Raw genomic sequence first — 7,051 nt, forward strand, 5'->3', positions numbered from 1 at the left:
TTGCAAGTGCCCAGTCTACCACTCCGAGATGAATGCAGAGAGAGACCCATTTTGAGGGACAGGCACCCACAGAAAGTCTAAAGCAGGAAAGCGGCATTAAGAAAAGCACTTCAGCCAGCCAGACACCACCCTGAGGACAAGGTAACAATGTATGATGCTAATGGGGCACTGAGACCACAAAACCCACACTGCATTCAATTCTTGGGTAGGTTAATTCCACTCCCCCACACTAACTTACTAGGAAAATGGGCACACACACACTCCCAGTTACATGACTTTTTTATTTTTAAAGATTTCATTTATTTATTTTTATACAGAGCAGAAGGGAAGGAGAAAGAGAGGGAAAGAAACATCAATGTATGGTGGTTGCCTCTGCGTGCCCCCTACTGGGGACCCGGTGCACAACCCAGGCATGCGCCCTAGACTGGGAATTGAACCGGTGACCTTTTGGTTCACAGGCAGGCACTCAATCCACTGAGCCACACCAGCCAGGGTATACTTCCAGTTATAAATACAAAGTAAAAATGACACACTCAGGTATGATCCAGGTGTTGGGACAGACAAGAAATTTGAAATAGCTATGATTAATATGTTAAACGTAGAAAGACACGTTGAGCAGGTAAGAGCAGCTGGGGAGTTTCACAGAAAAATAGAACCTACAAGAAAGAATCAGGTAGACATGTGAGAAGAAAAGTAGCAGAAATGAAAAGCCCCTTTGATGTGCTGACCAGTAGACTTGACACAGCTGAAGTAAAAATAGGCGAGGATAAGTAAGTAGAAATAACAAACAACAAGTCACCATGGGTGGGGGAAGAGTATAAAAATAACAATATGCAAACAACAAAATTAGAATCTCTATAAACTCTGGAAAAATTTCAAACAATTTAACAGGCTAGTAAATGGATTTCTAGAAGCAGAAGAGAGAATGTTGTAGAAAAATACTGTATACATAGAAGATCAAGTAATCTATTAAAATATTACTAAATCTGATAAATAAGTTAAGCACCTTAGTAACTGATGCCTTAATTGCTCAGCTGACTATGTCTTACATAAGCTTTGGTTATGAATAGAAAATAAGATATCAATGTGGTGTGAAACCATAAATAGCCATGATGCAGCATGACAAGTATTAAAGTAAATGCTTAAAGTTGCATGAAAGCTGAGTGGAGAAATATGTTAGTTTGGAGTAGATTCAGTAGTGGATTAGTTAAAATCTTACAATTTCAAAAATAGCCTGAAATGATAATAATCTAAATTATGTATTGAGTCATACATAACTCTTCATTTAAATGTGACCAACATGATTTTCATTGAATTTATTGGCATGATATTGGTTAATAAGATTATATAGGTTCCAAGTGCACATTTCTATGAGACATGTCCACCACCCAAAATGTGACTAACATTATTCATTATTTTTAATCTTCATTCAATGCTATGTTTATTGATTTTAGAGAGAGAGGAAGGGTTAGGGGGATGGAGAGAAAGAGATATTGGTTGCATCCAGCATACTCCCCAACGGGGGATCGAAACTTCAACCTAGGTATGTGCCCTGGCCGGGGATCGAACCCTCAGCCTTTTGGTGTAGGGAGGATGGTCCAACCAAATGAGCCACCTGGCCATGGCAAAGCTATTTTTTTTTAAGATTTTATTTCTTTTAGTGAGGGAAGGGATGGGGGGAGAGAGAGAGAGAGAGAGAGAGAGAGAGAGAGAGAGAGAGAGAGAGAGAGAGGGACATCAATGTGCGGTTGCTGGGGGTTATGGCCTGCAACCCAGGAATGTACCCTGGCTGGGAATCGAACCTGGGACACTTTGGTTCCCAGCCCGCGCTCAATCCACTGAGCTACGCCAGCCAGGGAGGCAAAGCTATTTTTTAAACCATTCCTGCTCTGATGTTTTATTTATACCACAAATACTGATTTCTCAAGGAATAAATAACCAAGGAATAACTTGGTTACACTGAAAAAAAAAATACACATTAGTATAGGCTGATAAAACATGTAACCACCCCTCCCAATCACATAAAAGGCATCTTATATTGGAAGAGATATACACTTATTTTGGGAAATAATTTCTCATGACTCCAAATGCTAAAGAGTCTTTGAAAGAAATGTTAAATTAGAAAAAATAAGCACTTGGTATAAGATGTTATACAGTCTGAACATTAGTCTGGTGTTAGTAGTTTTAAGAACATAATTTTTCCTGATGCAACAGATATACAAAAGCTGTTAAGGAGGAAGAAGATCACTGGGAAGAGAGGAGAACAATGATCAACGTTCAGCATGCCACAAGTTCCGGGGCAATGAGGCTCCTGGATGTGACCAGTCTGTGCATTTCCTACTGTTCAGAATGCAGCTGGGGATGGGGAATATGTTTGGTAATGAGCTCTTAAGCACATTTGTAGTGTGGGATCAAGTTCTTACTTGGACGAGTGATGTTCATTGAACCACAGCCGATTTTAAAGGGATAGAATATAGGCCAGCGGATTTCTGTGACACATGCATAACCTTTCTGTAAATGCGCCGCCTTTATTTTTATATCAAATAAATGCTGGGGTTTCAAGAGGCATTAGTCATAAATAGGATATAGTTTCTCAAAGGGAACAGAAAAACCTAGCCTATAACATGCTGAACCCTGGGAAATGAAACACCAAATCATTTCTCCTTTAACTCCGAAGGAAGCCTATATTTTTTATCAGTCACTTTGGCAGAGAAAGAAGTCACTAGAGTTTCACAATCCATCTCTGTTTCTATTAGGTTGTCAATTTGGTTTGAGTTTTCATCAAAGCTGGATTAACAACAGCCGGGAGAAAAAGTTGTCTTATCCAAACATTCACCAGGAGGCAATGAGAAAAATCTATTAAATTTGACACAGGACAACCGTACTTATTCAAGAAGACGCTTTGAACATTTGTAAGGTGAAGGCAACTTTTTGTAAAAGTTGTTCAGATAATCCTCACAAATTTAAGATTTAAGATTCTACTTCATGAAAAAAGCAATCTAATTTAACAAAGGAGAAATAGAGCTATTTCTATATGTATTATTAATTAAGGAAGCATTTTAAATTAAGGAATTAATGTAGGAACCCAAAGGAAAATCTAATCAGATTCCGAAAACTATCAGGGCCAGATTATAATACAAAAAATAATTCTGCATAATAAAGGATACATATTATTCCTGGTTTAGTTGCAGGGCACAAAAAGGGTTTAAGGATTGCTATATAGTGCAAGTTGTATATATTTTTAAAATAAATATTTGAAATAAACATTATGAAATATTAATGTTTACTAGTTTGGCTGATGGGAACACAAGGATATATATAGTAAATTCATTTCTGGATTTTCTATAGATTTTAAATATTTTTCACCATTTTTAGTATACAAATAATAAAATTTTTTTAAATGATAGCAGGTCTTTATTAATAGTGTCCTGGATAATAAATTTGATAAAGAAAGCCATAATACTTTTGTGGTGAAATGTAGATTGTAAATCATGATCTATTAGTTTGCACTTTCTAAGAAAAACCTAATAAAATAATACACCATTACCAATGAAGAAATACAATAATATATAAAGACTTAGAATAAGAATCTACACCTTTATGAAGAGAAAACAGAAAAAGATCTGCTTTCAGTGGGTGTTGCATACTTACAGATTGAAAATCTCAGGTCAAATGGTACATCAGTTAATGGATTAGAGTTGCATAAAGCACAATTCATAAAACTGTATTTTTTACAACAATGTCATGTTGCACTGGGAAACAGAGTTCCTATGCATGATTTCTACATTGCTACTGACTTTAGGTCGCTCCTTGAGATACAGAGGCCTTTAACCATCATTCCTGAATTATGCATTGCATGTTCATGGAGGTATCACTCCATCTGTAAATGCAGGAAATTAAGAAATTTACAACTGTGTATTATGCAATATATAACTCGCCCCTCTAATAAAGAATGTATGCTTAGGTATGCTTTCTTCTCAGTGCATGTGCTCTGCATCCCATAAGGAAACTTGACCTTCTCATTGTTTCTCCAGTTGTCATCATTCCTTCGGTCAGTTGGTGTCAGCATCACATGGTGAGTGACTATGGTCTTCACTCTCGCACTCACCAAGCATCAGGTGTAGAAATCAAATTCTTTGGCCCTGTTTCAGCAGTTTGAGCCTCAATTTTTTGAGAAAGACATTTCCATTCCTTTTCCTTTGTGACTGCTCCTCAGAGTTGAAATTCACTTTTCGATCGTGATGCACCAACAGAGATTTGAAACGTGTTCATGAAATATTCTGGGCCGGAGGTGCCCACCTTGCAGCCCCCGGGCCACAAGTGGCCTAGGATGGCTATGAATGCAGCCCAATACAAAACTGTAACTTTACTTAAAACATTATGAGATTTTCTTTGTGACACAAGACAACTGTTCTTCCAGTGTGGCCCAGAGATGCCAAAAGTTGGACACCCCTTCAGGGCAGTTGCACACAATAACCTGTCAAATTGCTACAATGCATTTTCTCATAGCCCCTTCTCTCAGGAATATTACATTCTGACTAGCAAATTCTTATTCTTTTACAACATACGAAGCTTCCCTATACACATCTCTGAACAAAAATGTGTCTCAAGCAATGTTTACAATACAAAAACAGTAATAAGTATTCTTACTTGGCATTCTTTTATGCCTCCCTATATAAACAATATAACCAAAGCACCCTGTATTTTCAAAGAAATAAAAGATAGCTTTTCAAATGGTAGAAAATAATAAATATAATGGCATCATTTGATTATTTGCTAACAGTCCCTTGTCTCTGTAGAGTTTTCGTTATGGACCCAGAGGAAAAGCTAACAGGGAGGGTGGCTGATCTAACTGATGAAGGAAGGTGGAGGTTCGCACTCACAGTGCTGTTTCACGGTCAGGTGAAATAGTCGGTCAAGGGCGACTACACGTGGCCCAAGCTCTTGTGTGTTGCTTTCTTTTGGATCTTCCTTGATTGGGAACATGAGGTCCCTCCTCTTCCAAGGTACATCCTGTTTCTACTGTCTAAACACACTGCAGCTCTTCTCCCTTTGCCTGGGAGAGACATGGGAGTTATTGTGTCTCCCGTGGGAGGCGTGGGAAGAGACCAAGTCAGTGTGACCCGATGACTTACTTCCTTTAATGTTTACCCTGTTTTGTGAGAACTCAAAATTTCATGTATGCATAATTTCTGAGATATTCATGCATATATTAGTTTAAGAAAATGATATAAAATGGAAAAAAATCAGAAAATGAGTTTATGGACATTACAGTATCAATGCCAAAATAAGAATATTATAAAAGATGAAGTCTTAGAAGAGTAAATTGAGAATATTTTCAAAACAAAGAACAGCCCTGGCTGGTGTGGCTCAGTAGGTTGAGCACCAGCCTGCAAACCAAAGGGTCATCAGTTTGATTCCCAGTCAGGGCACAGGCCTAGGTTGTGGGTCAGGTCCCCAGTTGGCAGTGCACCAGAGGCAACCACACATTGATATTTCTCTCTCTTTATTTTTCCTTCCCTTCCCTTCTCTCTAAAACTAAATAAATAAAATCTTTAAAAAGAAAGAAAAGATATCCTTTTTAAAAAGAGAGCAAAATATATTAAAATGTTATATAAAAATTTAGAAAATATGGAAGATCAATTAAAGTACTATTATCCATTTAATAATTCCAGAATGTATGACAATGGAAAAAATTTCCAAAGCTAAAAAGAAGATTATTTCCTGAAGCCAAACAATATGCATGACTAATTGACTCTAGAGATATATTAATGCAAAAAACACAGCAAGAATGTTTCCTCTGAAATTATCAGAATATCAAATTTATTCAAAGTAAAGTTAAATCCCAAAGATATAGATAAATGATGGATAGATACTAGATAAATAGAAAAAGTTATCTGCTTACCAAGAGTCAGATTGGTGTCAGAATTTTCAAATATAAAATTGCGTGTTAAAATGTAAATAATAAATGCATGCTCCTAATGTAACAGGGTGCAGTCAAGAGGGGAGCCCCAAATATGGATTTGGAAGAGCTTGGAAGAGCTTGGAGATAATGGGCTCCACACCACAGGGCCACACCGGCCCAGAATGCGGGCAGCTGTGGCCAATTGTGACAGGAGCCGGAAATGGGGCTGCAGAGGAAGATGGGCACTGGGATTTAAATGGAGGCACAGCAGCTATTGGGCATCTCTCTTTTGGGGACCATGCCATCTGTTTAGGATGACACAGCTTTGCTGTCTTGGTTGGGACCATGCAGCTTGGGTGAGAGTCAGGACCACAAGGCTTTGGAAGTGCTCCCTTTTGCCACGTGGAGGGTGCTGGGAGGACTGTGTGCATTTGTGGGGAACTTTAGTTTGTGTTATCTCAAGTGAATAATAAATTCCTTTCCTTTTCATGGATCTCTGGCATTGAGAGATGTCTTTCCTCTGGCGGCAGACATAACGAACCTGGGGGTTCCTTTTGGGTAATAGTATATTGCCTCGGCTGCCCTTGGGCCCCCCTTTTGTACTGTAACACTAATGTTCTAAAAATTTAACTTAGAACTATTCAAACTAGGAGTCACATGTAAAGGATTAACAAAAAACATTGTGCCAACTCTTTTTGTAATTTTAAGTCCTATGCAATGTATATTAAGCACAGGCACACACATTTATTGATCCTATGGCATAACCAAAAGTAACCAAAGAATAGAAGTCAAATACACTCCAGAAAAGACCATGAACTGATTCATAGGTGAAATGAAGAGACTACTTAGTATAGTAGATGCACTGGATATTTTACAAAAACTCCTGTGATGGCAAAAACGATGGTAATTTCACAAGTAATGTAACAAGATGTTAGGTTTTTCTAATTTATTATGGTAAAAAAATTGGGGTAAATTATTTGAGAAACTCCTTCTTTTCTAACATCAAATTTGACATATTTTGTTTTTATTCTTCTCTAGTTTAAAATTTCTGATTTTTATTTTGATTTCTCATTAAAATGTTCAATTTTCTATCCATTACATCTGATGAAACTTGCATCTCAAACATTTTATTTTTTAACTCTAGAA

The sequence above is a fragment of the Phyllostomus hastatus genome, unplaced genomic scaffold (assembly GCF_019186645.2).
Source record: "Phyllostomus hastatus isolate PE091 unplaced genomic scaffold, TTU_PhHast_1.1 phas_contig_80, whole genome shotgun sequence".
NCBI lineage: Eukaryota > Metazoa > Chordata > Mammalia > Chiroptera > Phyllostomidae > Phyllostomus > Phyllostomus hastatus.